This window comes from Sciurus vulgaris (genome assembly GCF_902686455.1).
Source record: "Sciurus vulgaris genome assembly, chromosome: 5".
NCBI classification, from domain to species: Eukaryota; Metazoa; Chordata; class Mammalia; order Rodentia; family Sciuridae; genus Sciurus; species Sciurus vulgaris.
This window is the reverse complement of record NC_136465.1, coordinates 38,578,631-38,600,166: the sequence shown is the minus strand read 5'-3', so window position 1 is coordinate 38,600,166 and position 21,536 is coordinate 38,578,631. Positions and strand designations below refer to the sequence as shown.

The 21,536-nt window shown below is 36.6% G+C and overlaps 1 protein-coding gene and 1 long non-coding RNA gene across 12 annotated transcripts in view; one reads left to right on the top strand and one right to left on the bottom strand.

The window, feature by feature from the left end:
- Positions 1-21,536, top strand: part of SORBS2 (sorbin and SH3 domain containing 2) — a 203,373-nt gene that overhangs the window by 88,582 nt on the left and 93,255 nt on the right. The window lies entirely within an intron of this gene.
- Positions 15,760-21,530, bottom strand: LOC306662362. The gene is made up of 2 exons (XR_013764097.1): positions 17,568-21,530; positions 15,760-17,502 (listed from the first exon to the last, which is right to left on the bottom strand). It is a non-coding gene; the product is annotated as an uncharacterized lncRNA (long non-coding RNA).

Sequence of the window (21,536 nt, the reverse complement as noted above, 5' to 3'; positions counted from 1 at the left end):
TACATAATTTAGTTTTTATTTATAAAACTCCATCATTTATTCATTGATGGATACCTAGGCTGGTTATTGGATGGATACCTAGTTCGGCTTTTGTGAATTGTGCTGCTTATAAGCATGGGTATGTATGCACAGTAATTTTTTAAATGCACAATTTAACAACTTTATCATGTACCTTTTCATATACAACGAACAATAGGCCAAGCTGATTTTTTGAAAACCAGATTGTATTTGAGAGTCAATGGGCAAACTTGCTGTTCAATGAAATCTGACAATCCATTTGTAAGTATGACTTATTTGTAGAGCAAAAGAAAATCATCTGCTTCTGATTTATAGGTGAGTTTGCACATGATAGGTCTACTTAGAGCGAACCTGCAAAGCAAATTATAGCATACACTGCTCTTACAAAGAAGATTATAAAATTATGAAAACGTAGAGAGTAGGGAAACATTGTTTAAATGCCTGACTCTCACTTGGCAAATGAGGAAGCATATGTCCACAGAGGTAGAAAGAGAACTAGACACCCATCCAGTTAACCACTATAATCTGGAGCCCAGAACTTCCAGATTAATGCACCTTCTCTTGCTTGACACTCAGGACTCCATGAGACTTAGGTGAAATAAACATAGGTATTCTTGTGCACAGCACATACTTGGTAAGTACCCAACTTTAGGAATCCTGAAGCACACACATAGCAATTTTGTATCTATCATCAAGATAAAGTGATAATTGACAACTGCTAAGACCACAGAGGTAGGAAAACCTTTTCAGTTTTCCCTTTGATTCTTTGAACTTTTCCTAATTGGGCTAACTTACCCTATTTGTCTAAACTTGTAAACCAAAGCCTTTCCATTCTTTGATGTTTGAAACAATGGATCCTTAAACTCTTGGGTGCTGTTGAGCTGCACTCAAGGTATAATAAAACAATGCTAGTAATGCTAACAATCATGGCGAAAATGACAGCTTACTCATTTTTGTGGCAGGTACTTTTCTATGATATATCTTATTTTAATCCATCCTACCATTGAACCTATCCTATTTTTAATTGTGAAAACTGAAAAATAGCATAGAAGTGATTCACTCCAAGTCAGGTTGCTAGTAAGTAGTAAATTATAATAGAAACTCAAGTTGTCACTTTTAATCTCTACCCTATATTGGCTATCACAGAAAAGTTATCATCTCATAAGTGAGAAAGTGTCATATAATGAACTGAGCCCTGGTCTTGGCACCCAAAGGATCATAGTCTTTTCTCTTTTTATTTTAACTCAGTCCAAAGAGTTGAGCTAATTACATTCCTCAGTTTGTGGTACTTTATCTCTTTTGACCCTTGTACATCTACATCTATGAGTAAGCTCTCCTTTTAAACCATAAGCCACCCATCATACCTGCTCATAAGACTATTATTTTAAGAAATGAATAATATATATGGTTCATTTTGATTAAATAAATAATACATGTTGAACATTGGACCACTATTGGAGGATACGACTCTTCCTCAGATAACAGTTCTTATCATTCTACCAGGACCATATCCATGGCTCCCTTAGTCTTCCTTTTGTGCAAAACAGTCGGGATTCTAATATCTCTCTGCAAGTAACAGAACAAAAAATATGTTAAACACTCACTACTTTTTTTCCCCATTTTTGGCATTTTGACAGTGGGGCGGTTATGCTCTATAATCAAAGGAAAACACAAAACTGGTCATCTCCTAGGCAACTCACTGAAGATTACTCCCAGGGAATAATTTATGTGGCTGAGTGCAAATGCATATGACTTCTAAGTCCAAAGTCAGCATAGCTCTCGCACTTGGCCATTAATTTCTTTTAATAACCTACAAATATAATGAGCCTGGTTTGATACCATTGCAGGAAGAATGAGCACTAAAATGTCCCAAGTGTAGGTGGTTTTATATGAAAGAGACTGACGAGTTTTATCATCATTTTTGTTGTTAAAAATATAATTGCAATTAAATGTCACTACTAATCAGGATCATCTTGCTATTCTGCTGTTTCCCTTTGCCGGAGCCTGTTTCCCACCTCTTTCATATAAAGGGACATCTGTCACATAGGGCTGGACTGTGTCACAGCAACCTTGCCTTCCCTGGTGTTTTCTCCCAGTGGGTTGCTTATCTGGCTTCACAGTCTGGTGTGCTGGTGAGACCAGTCAATCAAAACCTGCTCCTACTCAATTCCAGGAAGCTGTTGCTCGTGCCACCTTAATGCGCCAAAGGAAGGTGCAATCGACAGATTTCACTCAGCCATCTGTGCGGCAGAGAAATAAAAATGGCTCTAGAAGAATTCATTTCATCTCTTCAAACCATGGTTTAGTTCACTCCTTTAAAAAAAAAACCTGTTTATAAAAAGAGAAAACTTGACTAGAGAATTTATTTGAATAAATGACCAAGGGAAGTAAGGGTCGAATATTGAAAATGATTTAACCACTATTCACACATACTTCAACACCAACTAAGCATTCAGTTTTGTATTGGTTCTTTTTAGTTATACATGACAGTAGAATCCACTTTGACATAATTATAAAGGCATGGAATATATCTTGATCTAATTCAGTCCCCCAGATGCACCATTTTTGCCACAATGGGCCAGATCCACTTGTAAGTACTTTATGAATATGAGCCCATGGGATCCTTCAGCGATCCTAGGAGGCTGGTACCATTGTCACCCCTGTTCTAGAGGAGGAAGCTTGATGAGATTCAGAAAGAGGATGACTTTTTGACATTATCATCTGCGTAAGGCAGAATGGATATTTTACAAACTGATATTGCCTCCCATGTTCGTGCTCACACTTAAGGCACTAGCCCAGCTCAGCTCAGAGACCATGTCACTGCACACTCTGGTTTCTGCCTGGAAACTGAAGACAGCAGGTGAGGCTGCTATTCTTTAAAACAGCTCAGAATCTGGATCATAAACATTTGTTATGAGATGCTTTTTCTATGAAACCCTCTGAAGATATAGAAAGTGTGTCTTATTTCTATTATTATGAAGAAGAGGACTTCTTTCTTTTAGGTCTCTTAGGCTGTGGTCTAATTAAAAAATAAATAAATAAAAGACCCTCATTCTGAGCAGGATAAAGAAAGATGAGAGAATTTAGAATTTAATGCTGTCCAGTAGAAGCATCATAGACTGTACAGGAATAATTACTACTCAGGAAAGCTTTTTAAAAATCTGCTACATATTCCAGCATCATTTGTGAGCAGCTAGTACCTATTATTTATCTATTGAGCATTTATTATTTTTCATTCTTTATGACCTCTATCTTTAAGACATTTATAGTCAAGGGACAGAAACATGAATGTAGCTGTCACTCAAGCATACTTTAAGGATTTAGACTCTGCCTACATTTTTAGTGCATTATATTTGAAATCATTAAGCTCCAGAAATTTTTCTACTCACTACATAAAGTGGTTGTTAATATATTTTTCTTAAAAAAAAAAAAAACTTTGTGAAGTGTGATGGAATATCTTTTACTCTTGGTAAGTTAGGATCTAGGGAAGCATCAAGTTAACTTTATCAGTGCTTTTTCTGATTTTAAACTTTCAGTCATGCTTTTCTTGAGTCTCAATTATTCTAAATGAAGTTAAATTTTTTCTCTTTTGAGTTGAGTAGTTATTTTATTTCACTTCACATCTGTCCTATAGACCTTGTTAGTTATGTGCCTTCCCCAACTTTGTTATCTTTTTCGTAGAATGCAGGAGTATTTCTTGAACAGAAAAGCTGTAAACTGTTCAAGACAAAATTAAATACAAGGAATTTTGTTGAGTCATTCATTTTTTTCTTATTGCCTTGGATAATCCCATTGTATGTCTGTTAGGTCAATATAAATACTAATGACATCTGCTTTTACTCTTAACATCACTCAGTTTAGACAAGTTATATAGTCATGCTACCTATAAAATTAATAATTAAGTAAAATAATGTTTTCTTACTTACAAATTCATGTACATTTACTAGAAAACCTTGAAATTTCCTAAAACCCAGAATCATAATAAGTAGTAGTGATTTCAAATCCCACTGTATTGCTTCAGCATTGTTTAGTATCAGTGTCCATGATCAGAGTCCAAATTAAGTCACTGTGTGTATCCAGCTTCACATAAGATAACAAAGGCAAATAATGATATCGAGTATGAAAATATGACAAAATTAATTCACACCATGCTGCAATGTAATGACACGGGGGCAACTAGCAAATAATAACAGTTAGGGCTCCTCCTGACCAAATTATACAGCAAATTTGTTCCACTCTTTTGACTTTCCCTGCACCCTTGTCCACAACAGCAATATTTCCACAGTTACCTAAGTGGCAAAGTTGACTACCTCTGGGCCCTTCCTAACGGAAAAAGAAATCTTGATTGCAGCAACTTGTAATACTCATCCCTTCCCCTGGCTACCCCGTGTGGAGACACCATGCCAGCATGTGGGCTGAACCTCCCTGCAGGTGCCAGCCCATGAGCAAATTTCCTTCCTCTGAATCACATTCTCCTGAGGAAGGCCCCTGCTCTTTGGGTGGGAAAGAGATAGTAAGCAAACACGTAAGATGAGAGGCGGTAAGAACTGTTCTGCAGGAAACACTTTTAAAAGTAAGGGGAGGCATTTTGGATAGGGTGCTTAGGAAAGGTCTTTCTGAGAAAGTAGCATTTCAATACTAGCTGAAGAATTAAAGGACAGGGCTTCGGATAGACAGAGGAAGGGTTCCAGACAGAGGCAAAAACTATAGGATTATCTCAGGCATGGCATCTTGGGCTACAATTGAAGTTAAATAGCCCTTCTTTCAAACACATCCATATTTTACTCTGTGATTGCCTCAAGTATGATTGCCTAGACCTTAATATATGTAAAATTTTTTTATTGGGAAGGGTATAGAAGAGATTGCACTGAGATGAAAAGTAATGCCAAAAAAATAAAAGACAGATAAAAACATGCAGAAAAGATGAACACCAAGATGCTTCACCTGCTCTGCTATCTTGTTGGAGCTTTGACTCAGAACTGAAGTGGGTGATGCTGTACAGCCAGAGACCCTCAGAGTTGAAATGTTAGCTAGACCCATCAATTTCTACCAACTGCTGTAGTTGAACTTGAGAAACAAAATATCTGTATTAAAAGATACACTACCTTATTTAATTGAATAAAGGAATTAAATTGGCTTTAAAATTATTCCAAATATCCAATTCATATGATTCTTCTTATGCTTTGGATGTGTTAATTTTCAGCTTACCAATACAGTTATGGCCTGATTTTGCACCTGTGAAAGTTTATCAGTGTTTACCTGAAGAGCCAGGTTTCTCCAAGCTCCAAAGGACAGTGTGCACGCTCCACACCTCCACTCACTCATTTACCTCCCATGCAGTGTAGGCAGCAGCTGGGCACTTTCACCATTACCTGGCACCAGTAAAGGACAATTCTAGTTCTGTAGCTGGTAAGACCAGGGCTCCAACTGCATGAGAACAACCGTGTAACTCACTCAGCAAACAAAGACAAAAGTGAAATCCACTTTAGTGCTAGAATCCAATGAGCACAGTCTAAGCATAAACATCATATGAAAAAGAAGCAGCTAAGTGGTAGATATAGGGAGAAATAAGCCATCTTGACAGGTGGGGGGAAATGCAGGTCTAATGTAAAACAAGAATTCAGACATACTCGGTAGACAATGGAACAATTGCCTCATGCCTTTTTTTTTTTTTTAAGTCACATAAGTAACAAGTTTAAACAGTCTTAATTTTGAATAAGTTTGAGCACTTCATACCTTTGGCCCCAGTCATGCTATTACATTGAATCTCAATAACGGCATCCGCAGTCAGTCATTCTCAAAGCTGAGGATCTCACTGTGTGTTCAAGTTTAAAGATCTCTGAGTTGGAGGAAGCATAGTGAAAGCAGAGACAAAATATTAGTGGTGACTTTCAGGCTTCCATAAAGGAATTATACATGTTGGAATTAGCAAAATGTAGTCCCCACCCCACATATTACAAGGAGACTGAAGCTGAAAATTTAAGTGACTCCGTCTCTCCTCCCAAGGGACTTATTTACATGAAATGATAGTAACCTCAGAAACGCTATGGAAGTGTATTATTCATTGTTGAATGAGTGGCGGCAAGTTAGCCCTGCTGCAATGCAAAGACAGGAGCCACCCAGCGAGGGTGAAATGGGAAGAGTTTGATCTGAACTTTGAGAAGCATGGGAGTGGGGTTTGATGAGGGGTGATGGGATTCTGAGATGATCAAAGGGATTACAGGGAGCAGGAAGGTTCATGTTTAGGGAAGAACATGACAATTTTTCTGCCTTATCATAGGGATATATCATTTTAAATATAGGGCCACATGCGCATGCGTGTTTGCGTGTGTGTTCATGTATGCATGCCTGCTACAATTTATGTACTTATTTTAGTTTAAAAACTAACAAAAATGCACTTAGAAAGAAACAAACTGCATTATAAACCCTTGTCAAATTGGAGAAAAAGTGACCAATAGTTACCCCTAGTACAAAAGATTAATCTTTCTTTTAAAGTCTGTCATTCCATTTCAGCAAAATGTAAGTTCCTTTCTTGTAAATAGAGTTTTCTTTCATTTAAAAAAATTTAAGGGCTCTCTAGTTTACAAGCATAGAATTGAAACTTTTGACAAACAAAAGAAAAGGAATTCCCATTTATACAAAACCATCTCTGGATTGTATTTTAAGCATTGAAATACATTGAAAATTTGTCTGGAGGAATAAAAAGAAAGAGACACACATACATTTATTCACATGTAGAGATAGATGTACATGTATCTAAAGGAAGGAGACCCATAAATAATATTCTAATTCAGATTTCAAAAGATGATACACTGCAAAAACAGTGATAAAGTTAATATTAAATTGTCCTGAAACCATTCTATTTGTATCTTGGAAAGGAGGTGCTCCCCTATTAAATGCTACCTTTGTGGGACTCCATCCCCCTTGGCCTTAATGATTTCAGGTCTTCCTCCTCTCATTTTTTTTTATTAACATGACCAGGAAAACACTGGTAAGGGAGAAAGATGGAAATAAACATAATAGAGGGTGGGACAACGGGGTGAGATAATTCCAGGAAAAACTCAAAATAGCTAGTTATCTTTATGCCAAATGTATATGAAGTAATTTACTTTTTATAAGGTTTGTTCAGCTGAATATAATGATTTCAGTTTTTAGTGTTCCGGTGATTATAACTAAAATGTGACTCATCCATCCGATGGCTCATTCTTCCTCCAGAGATGAAATGTTCAGAATCAGGGCCACCAAAAAGTCCATGGAGCCACGACAGGTGGTTTTGATGGTGCGTTGGTCCTGGGGAAGTGAACGGAAGCTGTATGTGCTTCTTGTCTTTATAGGTTACGTGTACCTGTGACGACACAGCTTGACCAAATCTATTTCTTCTGGGTCGTTATGTAGTAATACGTGTGAACTTAACGAAAGTCATGCTTAGTATGTTTCCCATAGTTCCATAGGGTTTTGAGGATGCTGCTTTACTGAGTTAGGAGGGAGTTTGCTCAGCTCCCAGGAGGATTTCCTTCCCTGGGGAATGAGAATCCACATCACCTTGGCCTTGAACTCATATGATTTAATGAAGGCCACACAGGACCCAACTTGCTGCCTTAGCACTGGATCACAGGATAAGCGTGGGTTCCTTAAAGGAACATAAAGATGGGCCAGGAACATCCTGTGATCAGTGACCAAGAACCGTACACTCATAGGTGCCTCAGAAATTACAGAGAACTGCACCCTCCGGGTGCAGGGAGCGTGCATCAGAATCAGTGGTGGTCTCACTGAAATAAACTAGCAAAGAACCTCATGCCTATGATGAACGATAGACAAGGAAGTGAGTGTGAAATTTGTTTTTAGGGTAGTTATGCTATACATGAGTATTTAAAATATCGCTTATTGTCAGCCACACTGTATCTTGATCAAACCCAATTAGGACAGTCCCACATTCAATTTTTTGGTCAGTAACCAAATTATATATTAAAGACTGTTGAAACACTTCAGGCTTTTAGTTCTAATAAATACAGAGTAGAACACAAACTTTGAAGCTTTTTTCAGAACACAAACTTTGAAGCTGTACTGCCCAGGGTTCTCAAATTTGACTTGGTGACTTATTAGCTGAGTGACCTTGGACAAATTTCTTAACTCATCTTTTAATTTTTTTCCACAGTGATATCACAATAGTACCTCTTTTTGGTTGTCATGCTGCTCGAGTGAATTAATATATATGTAACTATTCATAGAACAGTTCCTGGCACACTGAAAGAAATGGAAGCTTTTTTAAATGGAAGCTATTATTTTCATTTAAATTCTCTGGCAAGCAGTTAATTAACAAGCAAAGCAATAAGAATTTTGTACATAAATATTCATAGAAGCACTATTTAAAATAGCAAAATCTAGAAGCAACCAAATGCCCCTACACAGGAATGTAGATGTATAAAATGTGATATATTCATAAAATAGAATATTATACAGGAAGCAAAATGAAAACACTAACAGCATGAAATATCGGCCATAAAACTACATACAGAATGATGATATCATTACAAAGATTAAAATAACTAAGTTAACTATACTTTTGGAAGATATACAGATACAATGAAATGACATAAAAAGGAGAGCAAAAGAAAGATACATGTGCGAGGCTGAGGCTCAGGAGGATCACGAGATCAAAGCCAGCCTCAACAAAAGTGAGGCACTAAGTAACTCAGTGAGACCCTGTCTCTAAATAAAATACAAAATAGGGTTGGGGATGTGGCTCAGTGGTCGAGTGCCCCTGAGTTTAATCCCCAGTACCCACCCCCTCAAAAAAAAAAGTGAAAATTAAAGAAATATGCACACAGCATTCAGAAAGAAGACTCTCAGATATACAGATCCAAGGGGATGCTGTAATGGTGGAGGACTCCTGGTTAGTAGGTGCTTGTCAGGGTCTGCCTTTTATTTTAAATGGTGGATATGTAGATGTTTAGTGATGGGAAAGGAGGGAGACAAGAGGGAGGTCCACGTGGCCCTGTTATAAGAAAGTCATATACCGAGGATAATGATTTATACAGTTCCGTGTACTTGAGAAACACCCACTAAAGTAACAACCTTGTCCATTGTTATAATAATTCCATTTATGTTATATGCAATTAAAAGATAAAAGAGACAAGGAATTGTTTTTTCCCTTGTTCTTGATTAATTTTGACCAGGATATACAGACTGGTAAAATAGATATAAAAGGCCAGGATACTGAGAATTTTCCTAAAATAAAGAGTGTTACTAGTCTTCTCCACTTGGAAAAGCAAAATCACAGTTCACATTGATGTTTACAGCTCAACAATAAAGATACTTTTGTTTAAAATATATAATCCAGGTGGGTCATTTAGAATTGACTAAATCAGTACAATGAGCTTAACATTCTCATGACAACTGTTGCTCTTCCAAGTGACTTCTTTTTCTCTTTCCAAGATTTTTATTGGTGTATTACAGTTGCTCTTAATAATGGAATTTGTTGTTACATATTCATACGTGCATACACTGTAACAATATAATTTGACCAATGTCACTCCCCAACACTTCCCTCCTTCCTTCCCTCTCCTCCTTTCTTCTACTTATCTCCCTTTGATCAAATGACTTCTTTTTTTTCACTTTTTATTTGTTTTTTTTAGTTATACATGACAGTAGACTGTATTTTGACTTATTATACATACATGGAATATGACTTCCAATTCTTGTGGTTGTACATGACGTGGAGTTACACTGGTCGTGTATTCATATATGAACATAGGAAATTTATGGCCAGTTCATTCTACTGTCTTCCCTATTCCCATCCTCCCCTTCCCTTCATGCCCCTTTGTCTAATCCAAAGTACTTCTATTCTCTCCCCACCCCCATTGTGTGTCAGCAACCACATATCAGAACATTCATTCATCCTTTGGGTTTGGGATTGGCTTACTTCACTTAATATGATACTCCCGCATTCCATCCATTTACTGGCAAATGCCATAATTTCATTTTTCTTTATGACTGAGTAATACTCCATTGTGTATCTGTACACATCTTCTTTATCCTTTCATCTATTGAAGGGCATCTAGTTTGGCTCCATAACTTAGCTATTGATCAAATGACTTCTTAAATACACTTCACACTTTAAACAAAACTACCCTTCCAACTGCCAAAATATCAGCTCAATCAGCCTCAACATTCACCAGAGATTTTCAGAACTGAGGGTGTATTTGTTACCTAGCACCTCTGAACCACCTAGACAGACCTTGAGTGACACATACTAGAAGATGTTGTCAATATTTAGAGACACTATTAGATTTGGGGTGTCCTGGAAGAACCTAGAAAAAAAGGCCCTACACGCCTTAGTAAAAGCCAAGAGGTGGAATGTCAACGACAAGTAAGGGGTTCTCCTGCTTCTTTGCCTGACTCTCCCTCCCCAAGGGTCTACTTCCCATGTCTGCATTTCAGGATCTCTTCATTCAATGAACATTTTGTGAGTAAATGCTGTGTTCTAGATCTTGTTAGAGTTTGAGAGTGCAGCAGTGAAAAAACTGGAGAAAATCCCCTACTAGCATATTTACATAGAATATGTAGAATACAGTAAACTATTATTACATTTGTAATGAACAAGTTCAGGACTTAAATAATCCATCTCAATGAGTTGTCTTCCTAAAATGATTTTGCTAAAACAAAGAAAGGACTGGATAGAGAATTTGAATCAAAATGATATGGGTAATTGTTTGAGGCTTTCCCAGTTCAACATCCAGGTAATCATATCTATACCAGGAAGATAAATTATCCACTAACTAGAGGCCTTTAGACGAATGGGCAGAGGACACAAATTCTGCGCATGCGTGCGTGAGTGCGTGCGTTTGTGTGCGCACGTGCAAACGTGCACACTGCTTTCCCCTTGTTTAAGAGCTGTGCCATCTCCTACCCGTATACCACTGGAAGATCATACATTTAGTGTTTGTTGCTGTCATGGGACAGGAAGTGACAGTATTAACTCCTGAATCACCATTAATTCCATCTCCTTCACTGTGTGCTAAGCGCTGCTTAACCTGTAGTTGACCTGTGCAAAACCAATAGGACTAGAAATGCTTATCCCCTGACACCCAAGTCTCACGGCCAAGTGAATTGCAGGGCTGAGGTGGAAGCACGTTGCCCTTCCCGCAGCAAAATGTCTCCTTTTACTTCTCAAAGCATATAGAGTTGAGGGAGAGAGCAAGGTCAAGGTGAACCCCAGATTCTGGCTTATAAGATGCCTGCAATAAAATGGGCTTACGTTTGATTAATGAATGAGGAAGGGGATGGAGGAAGGGGATGTTGGAAAAATAAAGGGAGGTTTGGGGAGAGGGAATATCATGAATCCAAGATGAAATGAGAAATAGATATGAATTATAACCTAGACATACAAACAAAATTCATATCAATATGAATTTTAACTTAGCCATAGAAGTTCAGAAGTTAGGATAATTCAGTGAGAGGCTAGGCTGTCTTTACTTTTAATTATACTGAAAACTAGGTTCTTAAGCAAAATACTAGTATAAATAATGAAATGGTATGAAGAAACTTTAAAAAAATGTATTACCTATAAATGGATGTGAGTACAGATCATTTTTATGTAGTCATTAAAATAAGACCCTGAAGAATCCATTGTTGGCATTTTTTTCTCAGGCCTGGAGTTCATCTATAATTTTGAAGGAAAAATTGTTTCTCCACAAACATTCCATAATTCATACTTCTCCCTAATTCAGGTTGTCTTTCCAGAGCACTTTAAGTTAATGACCCATTTATCACAAGTATTCTTAAAGATGGCCAAGTATAATAAAACTTTTGTTAAGTAAACATTCTAATGACAAATTATTTGTGAGCTCCATACCAAATTTTTTCATCAGAAACTGAAACATGGAACAGCAGTCACCCACATGAAGATAGCATGGAATGTCACTGTGCTCCCTGTGTTCTGTCCTTTAGTGAGGGCCTGATTCAGTCAGTAAGAAAATAGAAATACAATGTGCTGAGATCATTTGGTCCTGTTTTATAAACTCAGTAGATTTTATTCCGGATGTTACATTTGGAATGGTAAGCTGCCTTGTGATTTATCTGTTTTGAAGGTTTTTCTATGATAAACCCTAAAAGAATAAAAAAAAAAAAATCAGTAATTCTTGTCAATCCCATCCCTACTACCACTCATGATGAAAAAGGGACTTTTCAAAAGTAATGGTAACATATGGCCTGAAGTTTTGGGTATCTTTCTTTGTTTCAGTGTAGACTTATAAAATGAATATTATCTTAAGCATAAATTCTAAAATTGAGAATCTCAGTAGAAGAACACTTGAGATAATAGGGAAAGACACATGATATGTAGACGGCCTGTAGACCTTATTTCTGGAGTTAAGTACACTAAGCAACTAAGAGAAAGAGCCTTGGATGATGGTGTTGACTTGTGTTAACACACATCCTGCCTCATCCTAATGCTATCAGAAGTACGAATCTTTAACAGTCTCTTCCTTCTGAATTTTAACATGGAAACAAGTCATTAAATATTGGCTTCCAGTTAGATTCTGCTGGATAAATACAATCATGATAATCAACTTGGTGGTTTGCACATAGAAGTTCAATGAGCATTTGTTGACTACACATACCTTCCTACATTTAACAGCATTTGATTCCATAAAAGGAACGAACTATGTGTTTTTGTACTTTAAAACAATCTTCCATTTTATAAATTTAAAAACTCAGGCACATAGACGTGATTTGCCCGGCACACAGTCACACACAGAACTTAATACACACCAACTTTAATGATAAAACAACTAAAAACATTTAATGCATTTTTAAGAGCTTCTACCAGAGTTCCCTGAAAGCTGGGTTGTTGGATCCTCACTCTGTCTCTTCTTAGATCATGATATGTGTGAAATTGCCCCTCCCATAAGAAAGTTGCTAACTTTTTGAATCATTCATGTCTTTTATTTCCCCCCTAATATAAGCGATTTATCTGTTGTGAAGCCCTAGCACAAGAAAGGGATATAGGTAACATCCTAATTATAATAGTTCATATTAGAAAATTTCTGTGTACTTTAGAAAACTAATCATTCCCCTCAAACTTATTGGGATAGAAAATTTAGCCACACATGATCACAACAAGATTTCTAGGTCTCCATTACCAAATGCTACCTGTGCAAATGAACAAATGCTTATATGTTTCATTTAAAAAGAAGAAATGACAGTGAAGTCAAGGAGTACCAAATTCTGTCCTGGGATGTTCAGCTAACACTCTTTCCACCCCTGACCTGAACTAAGTGTGTGGATGCTAAGTAACTAAGTACAGTCCACATGACCAAGAAGCCCTGGCTGAGTCTGTGAGAGTGTTCATGACTCCATGCCTCAGTGGCAGCCTACCCTGGGGATAAAACCTGATTATCCCAGAAGAGTTCATGTTCTCCTGAAGTTGGGAAGTCAAGAGGAAGTCTTTTCTGCTTCTCCAAGAGCTGGAAAATCCAGGATGAAAGAAAGAGTGTGGGGGCTGGGGAGATAGCTCAGTTGGTAGAGTGCTTGTCTCCCAAGCACAAGGACCTGGGTTCAATCCCCAGCACTACAAAAAAAAAAAAAAAAAAAAGAGTTTGTAGACAAAAAGGGGAAAGTAACTAATAAATATCGCACCAAATAAGATTTAACTATGTATGTTAAAATATGTTCAGTAACCTTCTTAAAGAGTGTTCAAACCATTTCTAAATTTATCCACCATGTCAAATAAGCAAGGTGGTATGAAATGATAAGAACCTTGTTTATGCGAGTTTCACTATTCTCCAATGTATAATTTAAGTATAAACTTGTATGTTGTTTTCCTTGCCTATTTTTGGTGGATTGAGTGGAAGTCTTAGCTTTAAATAGTGGCAGGGTATGAAGGACTATATTAGGTATAAAAAATGAAGAATGCTGGGAACATATGAGCCTGGTAAGAACTAGAAATGAAGTCGTTTGGATTGGCATTTTGTTGAACAAAAGGGCAATAGGTACCAAATCCATTTTGCTGTCCTATTCAGAAATCTAAAGACACTTAGTTCTGGGGTGGACCTGTTTACATTCTGATGAGAATTGTAAGCAAGATTATCAATAACCCAGCATGGAGAAAACAGTCTCATTTGGATGTCAGGTTTCTTAAAATCAGGTTCATCTTTAAGGGAGCATTGAAGCTTCTAATTGCAGCTGTTCTCCAGCTTCCTATCAATTCAAAGTACAAATTTGGGTTATTTGAGAGCATTAGCCATTGGAATGATTTCTCTGAGATTAAAGCAAAAATAACTGAGTATATGTCAATAATTTTTCTTTTTGCTGCTAATGCACACTCAGCAGCTCACCATACTGTTTCCACCATATTGTTCTGAGTCCTCACCAAGCTCCCCTTCACCAGTCAGTGACTGCCTCCAAAGTCTGGAGAAACCCACAACCCTGCCAGACTGGCACATGGACAGACATAGAAGGAGACATTTTTAAATGGAAGCAATTGGTCCCCAACATGATCATCAAAGTGGGATCACAGCTTCCTTGATTTATCCCTTTGTTCATTTGTACATTGATTTAATTATATTTTAAAACAATTATATCACCCAGTTCAGTCCACTAAAGGCCCTAGTCTTATTTCATATAAAATTCTGAGTAATCAATCTTTTACATTTTATCATAAAATTTGGTTTAGTCTAATTGCAGGATTTCATATTTGTCCCTGCTAAAGTTTAATGTTATCATGATCACTTATCCTGTGGTGTTTCACCATTGTGTCTCTGAGTTACATATGAATACATGTTTATCATAATACTAGCAGTGCACAGTAAACTTTGGCACTGTTAAATTATGTAAATGTTTTTTCAGGTGCTCAGGAAACAGATATATTAATCCAGAAGAAAAATGTGGCCATTTCTTTAACAGTCAATTAACAATAAACAGGATTATTTGACTATAGTAATTTCAGAAAATAAAATTACCATGGAAATACTTTAAAGTAAGCATACATCTTACCACTAAAGAGTTAAAGTTAGCATACTGTAGTGATACATGCATACACGTTTATAGTAGCACAATACACAATAGTCAAAATTTGGAACCAATATAGGTGTCTGTCGATGAATGAATGGATAAAGAATATAAGGTATATTTACACAGTGGGATTTTATTCAGTCATAAAGAAGAATGAAATTATGTCATTTGTAGGAAAATTGGACGGAACTTGAGGGTATCATGTTCAGTGAAATAAGCCAAACTCAGAAGGTCAAAGGTTGTATGTTTTCTCTCATGTGTGGAAACCAGAGAGGACAAGTGGGGAATAAAGTGGAGTGGGTGTCTCATGAATAAAGAAGAGAGACTAGTAGAGGAAAGGAAGGGAACAGGGGGAGAGAGGAGAGGAAGTAAAGGGGAAATACTGGGAGAGGCATTGACCAAATCGTATTATTATATGCATGGAAAAATACGTAACAATGAATCTCATGGTTCTATACAAGTATAACACACCAATAAAATATGGAATTTTTTTCTAAATAAGATAAGCATACTAATTAAAATCCTTCCACTGGGACTTGAGCAGTAACTAGGTGAAAGGAATCTTTGCCACAAGTAGCTGATATTTCCCTATTAATCCAAAAGAATAAACAGATGGCCCTATAATTACAGCCCCCATTTTATTTATCACCTATCCTTTCCTCACACTTTCTGCTGATATTTTATTCTTTCCTTTAACCCTAACTCATATGATTCCACATTTATTTGGTTTTGTTTTTTTGTTTTTGAGGTACTGGGGATTTGAACCCAGGGCCTTGTGCTTGTGAGGCAAGCACTCAACCAACTAAGCTATGTCCCCAGCCCTGATTCCACATTAAATTAAGACTTGTACTGTAATATTTTGAGGGGTTGGTCTTATTTTCAGACATTGTAAGATGCCTTATAGGAGGCTGCCTATTCTTTGCAAAGGATCAGGAGAGCTAAGCTGATTTTAGGTGTCTGCTTGTTGCTGTTTGATTTTGATACAGTCATTTCACTTATCCTCAAATATCTAACCTCACAAATGAGGTGGTTGAGCTAAGGTTCCTTTCAGGGTTGGAATTTTAAAAATAAAACACACACAAAATGGTATCTTTCTATTCCTACCAGAGCATTTAATGTTTATTTCCACTTAAATTCTAAGAATGACATATGCAAAACTAAAGTAGATTAAATAACTTCAGTCAAATGATTTGTGATATCAGTATGTAAAAATTAAAATGGGATGCTTACCAATTAAAAGTTGGGGAAAACAACATAGCACAAGGTTTGAAAAAGTAGTTCTTTTAAAATATTAAGATGGGGCTGGAGTTGTGGGTCAGGGGTAGAGGCACTGGGTTCGATTCTCAGAACTACATGTAAATAAATAAATAAAATAAAGGTCCATCAACAACTAAAAACTATTTTTTTTAAATATTAAGATATTTTCCCTCAAAATAGGGATTGTCTGTACAATGGGGAGAAGAGGAGGAACCACTCTCACATTGTAAACTAAGCAGGAGTGGCTGCCATCTGGATTCCATCCCCACCATCAGTCACATAATTCATTAGGGGACATTTATAGACATTTCTTTCCTTCCATCCCTCACTTTGACTGATAAACTGTCAAAGGTAATGGGAAAGCTTTTTTTTTTTTTTTTTTTTTTTTTTTTTTTTTTAAAGCTAATCATCGCAATCTTTCACTACCATTTTCTACTTAGATTCAGTAGCTTTGACTGTAACTAGGCTAGGAGGCAAGTATTTGATTCAATTATTCCCTTAGGTCTGTCTCTTCTTATTCACTGCCATGTAGGGGACAAAAAAAATCTTAGCTAAAAGAAGGATCTGTTTAAGGAAGAAAGAAAAGTTTCCTGGAAGACAGATCCCAACATGTTGCTGTTGGGAGATGGGAGAATTGGGAAATGGGAAAATCCATACGAAGTAGCCTAATAATACATGTGACTTGCTTCTATGTAAAGTAATATAATAATGCCCATGTATTTTCAGTACAGTCTAGATTATTTTCTTAAAACATAATCACAGGCATAAGTCTACTTTAAAATATCTGAAATATTGGTTAATGGGAATGATGCCAGTTTGCCAGATTGAGGATGGTTTCCTGTCAGTGGGGGAGGGGGACAGGTTTAATCCTATTGCAACTATTGGAGAAAAAAGGTGGCAGTGACATTGGTATAGCTCATGTAGATGCTTAGCGATAGGCAGAACTGGGATCCAAATCAGGCAGGCTCGATTCCACCACCCATCTGTACTGGTCCATTTTCTGTTGCTGACAACCTACAGAATGGATAAGTTATGAAGAAAAGAAGTTTATTTGGGTATCCAGTTCTGGAAGTGCACAGTCTAGGGTTCCCATATGGTGATGATTTTGCTGGAAGAGTCCTGAGGTCCTACAAAGCATCATATGACAAAAGGAAGGAAGTATGCGTGTGCGTGTGTGTGTGTGTGTGTGTGTGTGTGTGTGTGTGTGTGTGTGTTCTGGTCTTTCTTCCCTTTCATATAAAACTACCAGGATTTAATCATGAGAGCTCCACTCTAACAACTTTATTAACCCTAATCACCTCCTGAAAGCCCTGCTTCTAAATTCCTTAGTTGAATTAAGTTTCCACCCACTTAATATCTCACATTGGGGATTAAATCTCGATGTATGAAGCCTTTGGGGATACACTCAAACCATATCTAAACCATAGGACCATCTTTCTTACACTACTCAGTGCACTTATTACTTCTCTTATAGGAATATCTTAATTAATTTGGGTACATGGCACTTGCACAATGTACCTGTATCACTACGGGGAATCTGGTTTATTTTGATTCGGAATCCGTTTGACTTTTGATTTACATAATATAAGCCAGTGGAACCTTCCTGATACTGTATTATCAATCTGAACAAATGACTTTGTCTCAGACAAAAGATACACTTATAAGTATTTTGATGTATCCTGTAATTACCCTGAAGGACTCCATGAAAGTAGGATGCTGGATGAAGTCACATGACCATTTAAAGCAAATGAAATCGGAACTCATTTAGAGTTAAATTGAGTACCTCACTAACTTTGAGGCTTTGGAATAACACTAGAAAAAATAGAATCGCCTACCAGATGATCAACTTCCAACCAACACAGTCTTTAGCAAAAATCTTGTATTTTGAGCAGCTCCCTTTGTAAAGTCTTGAGAGGAAAATTACAAATTTCCTTGAAAGACAGTGATCTTTTTTCAGGAAAATTGCCCAGGCATCAGGAAATTTACTATAATTAAAAAGGACACTGTATAATCTTATTTAAAAGAAAAAAAGAAAAAAACTAATAGCCTCATGTTCTTTTCTTTCCTTATTATTTGTGGTAATAATTTTTCCTCATTCCTAGAAATGATTTTGACCATGTTCTGACCTCAACATACTTGTATAAAAGCTGGGATAATGTGACTCCTGAATAACAAGGACCCATCTTTGGGCACCTATAACTCAGGAGTGTTGGGAGGGACCTATTGTACCTATGAGCAAGGTCTATCATGCTTTTGCTACTGATTGCTATGATTTCTTCACTCAGAGACAGAGAGGCCTCTGAGTAGGCCTCACATATAGGCTACCAATTTGGAGAAACCATTCCAAAAAGATGTCAAGGTGGATTCTTATGTTTTTAAACTCAGGGACTGCAAAGGACAAAATAATTCCTTGGAGATTTCTCATAAGTCGAAGGAGCATGTCGACATATTTTAAAAGATAAGATAAATGTCAACTGAATGAACTCATTCAATTATAATTGAAAAGTGAAATCATTTAGCATTTATGAATATTTTTAGTTTTAATCACAATCATAGGGAAAGAGAAAAAGGCATTGACACATTGATCAGATAGGGTCGTTCATTCAGAAAGAGTGGTACAAATTATCTCTTTTCAAATTAAGTATGAAATCCAGGTTAAATCTGGTATGTAACCTTAATCACGTATTTTTCTTTTTGTGTTTAAAATCAGATTTTTAAAATATCTAACATCCCACAATGTTTTTCTAACACTTTTAACTATCGACATGCCCTTTCTTCTGAATAATATGTGAACTATGAGTAGATTAATTTCAAAACAACCATAGTAATTTATTAGATTAAAAGTATACCATGGAAAATCTTTTGGGGCAACTCCTCACATTACCTGAATTCAAATTTAAGTCCTCTATTATGATAGATGGCCCAGTGTTTAAATTCAGGTTTACAAAAATTAAATGATGTACACAGAATCTTGGCTAATATTGGGGCAAAGATCTTCAGATGGGATGCTTGATAACCCATGGGATTGAAGTAGAATTATAAAACCTCAGGTAAAAAGTCACGCTGATGCCCATACATAACAATCAAAACATTTAGGACCCTCACTCAAAAGTTTTAGTTACCCAGCCTATTATCCTGTGCATATGGTAAAAAGGGCTTCTCTGTTCCATAGGAAAATAATGAGGTGCTTGGTAAGTGAAAGTAGCTACTTGGGAGACTGAGACTAAGGCAGGAGAATCACAAATCTGAAGCCAGCTGGACAACTTAGTGAGACATCACTCACAAAATAAAATTTCAAAAGGGCTGGGGATGTAGCTAAGTAGTAGTCCATTTGCCTAGCATAGGTTAAAAAAAAAAAAAAAAACAACCATAGACCTGAAGTCATGTTCTTGCCCCTGCATAACCATTACCATCTACCGCCATAAGCACATTGGGAATAAAGGCTACTCTGACCCCTAAGTAAATCAAATTCATTGCTATATACAAGTTAGGATACATGCAAATTGCTTTTTACCTGACACTTTGGAAAAATCTGAATCTAAGCAAATACAGCCCCACACAACCTATGGAAAATCATCTTGACAATCCATTGTGCAGAGTTCTTTACTCTATGGACCATGAGCCATGGTTCAAGGTAGTTTTATGGTCAGTTTTCATAATCTTGGCTCTGCTTCAATTCCAATTTAAGAGAGTACTTGAAATACTGTATTCTTCTAGTAGCTGCAAACACTCTAGGAATTTGATGCTTTCCAGAATAATCTGTGCTTGTTATGTAAGGACAATCAAAGACACTTTTTCAGAACAGAACAAAAGAGATTAAATTTGCTTTAGTTTAAATTGTCTAAAGAGTTCTCAGTCATGAATTTGCTAATGGCTTTAGCACAAATGAAGGAAACAGAATCATGCATTTTTATTAGGCACCCAAGAAGCCTTTCCGTCTCAGGTCCTTCTGGAAAACTCTGTCACCATTCCTCTTCTTTTAACAGCTTGGAAACTGTCTTGCCTGATTAGGAAGTTAGTCATTTCACATTTTGACATCTAAAACAATGAGAAGTTGAAAAACCTCACAAATTACATTTTAAAGTAACAGGATACATCACTTTAAAGAAAAGCTCAAGGATTTGTGGCGCCTGGCTTTGTTCTCCTTAATCCTATTTTACTTTTGAGTGTCAGATGTTTTGTAAACATCTGCATTTGAATTCACACAATCCATACTGATCACCAAATCTCTCATTTGGTCTAAAAACATTATTATTACATGTTAGAGGGTTTGCGTTCTGGAATTTAGCCTTCCTTCTGTTTGGTGTTTATCAATCACCGCTATTCTAGCCCAGATACTCTCTTTGGCATTCAGTTTTAAAGGCTTAGTCAGGTTGAAACATACAATGTTGCCTAGTTCCAAAAGGAATGATCAAATAGAATTTGGAAAATGTCCTTACAGTCCTCATTTTCTGGAAATTGTTTATCCCTTCTTGTTTTAGAAGTTGTCCCAGCCTTGGTCACAGACATCCCCTGAGGCAACTTTTGTATTTATTTTGTCCATTTAAGGTTAACGTATTAGGAGTTTTGCTACTGAGAGATTAAAATAAATACATTTGAAGGAACTTTCTCAAAGCTCCTGCGCTGACCCCTGCCTTCCTCCCTGGGTACATTGGCATTCCTTCCACACGGGCAATAGTAAAGCGACCAAGTCCAGTGTTCAGAAATATGCAACATTCTGAAGAAAACAATACAAACAAACAGAACAAGAAATGTGCCTCATTATTTGCAAACACAGAAAAATATGAAATAAAATTTATTCTAATGAAGTTTCCCCCAGTTGCTTCTTAAGGTAAATTGGCCTGTGAAAATGACCCACATTTGTAATGATGTCAGAAGTCCCTTTTATAATTCTGGAAGAGGAAACTTAACAAGCAATGAACCTTTTGTTCAGGTTTAGAGATCAAAAATCATTCATATAAATGTTTGCAAATGAAATTTAATTTTAAAAATGAAAACTCTTCTCCATTTTCATTCATTAAACAGCCACCATTAAACAAAAATATAAGTTTATAGTCCTGGGATCAAGAACAATTGAATTTTAACTTGAGTAGTATCATAAATCTGACCAATCTGATTAAATCTTGGTTTAAGTAAAATTAATGATGATGTGGCATTAACTTACAGGTATACCTACAACAAAGACACACTTTCACGGTATCTTGTTCCACATGCTAGAGAACAAATTATGCATCATTTTTTTTCTACAG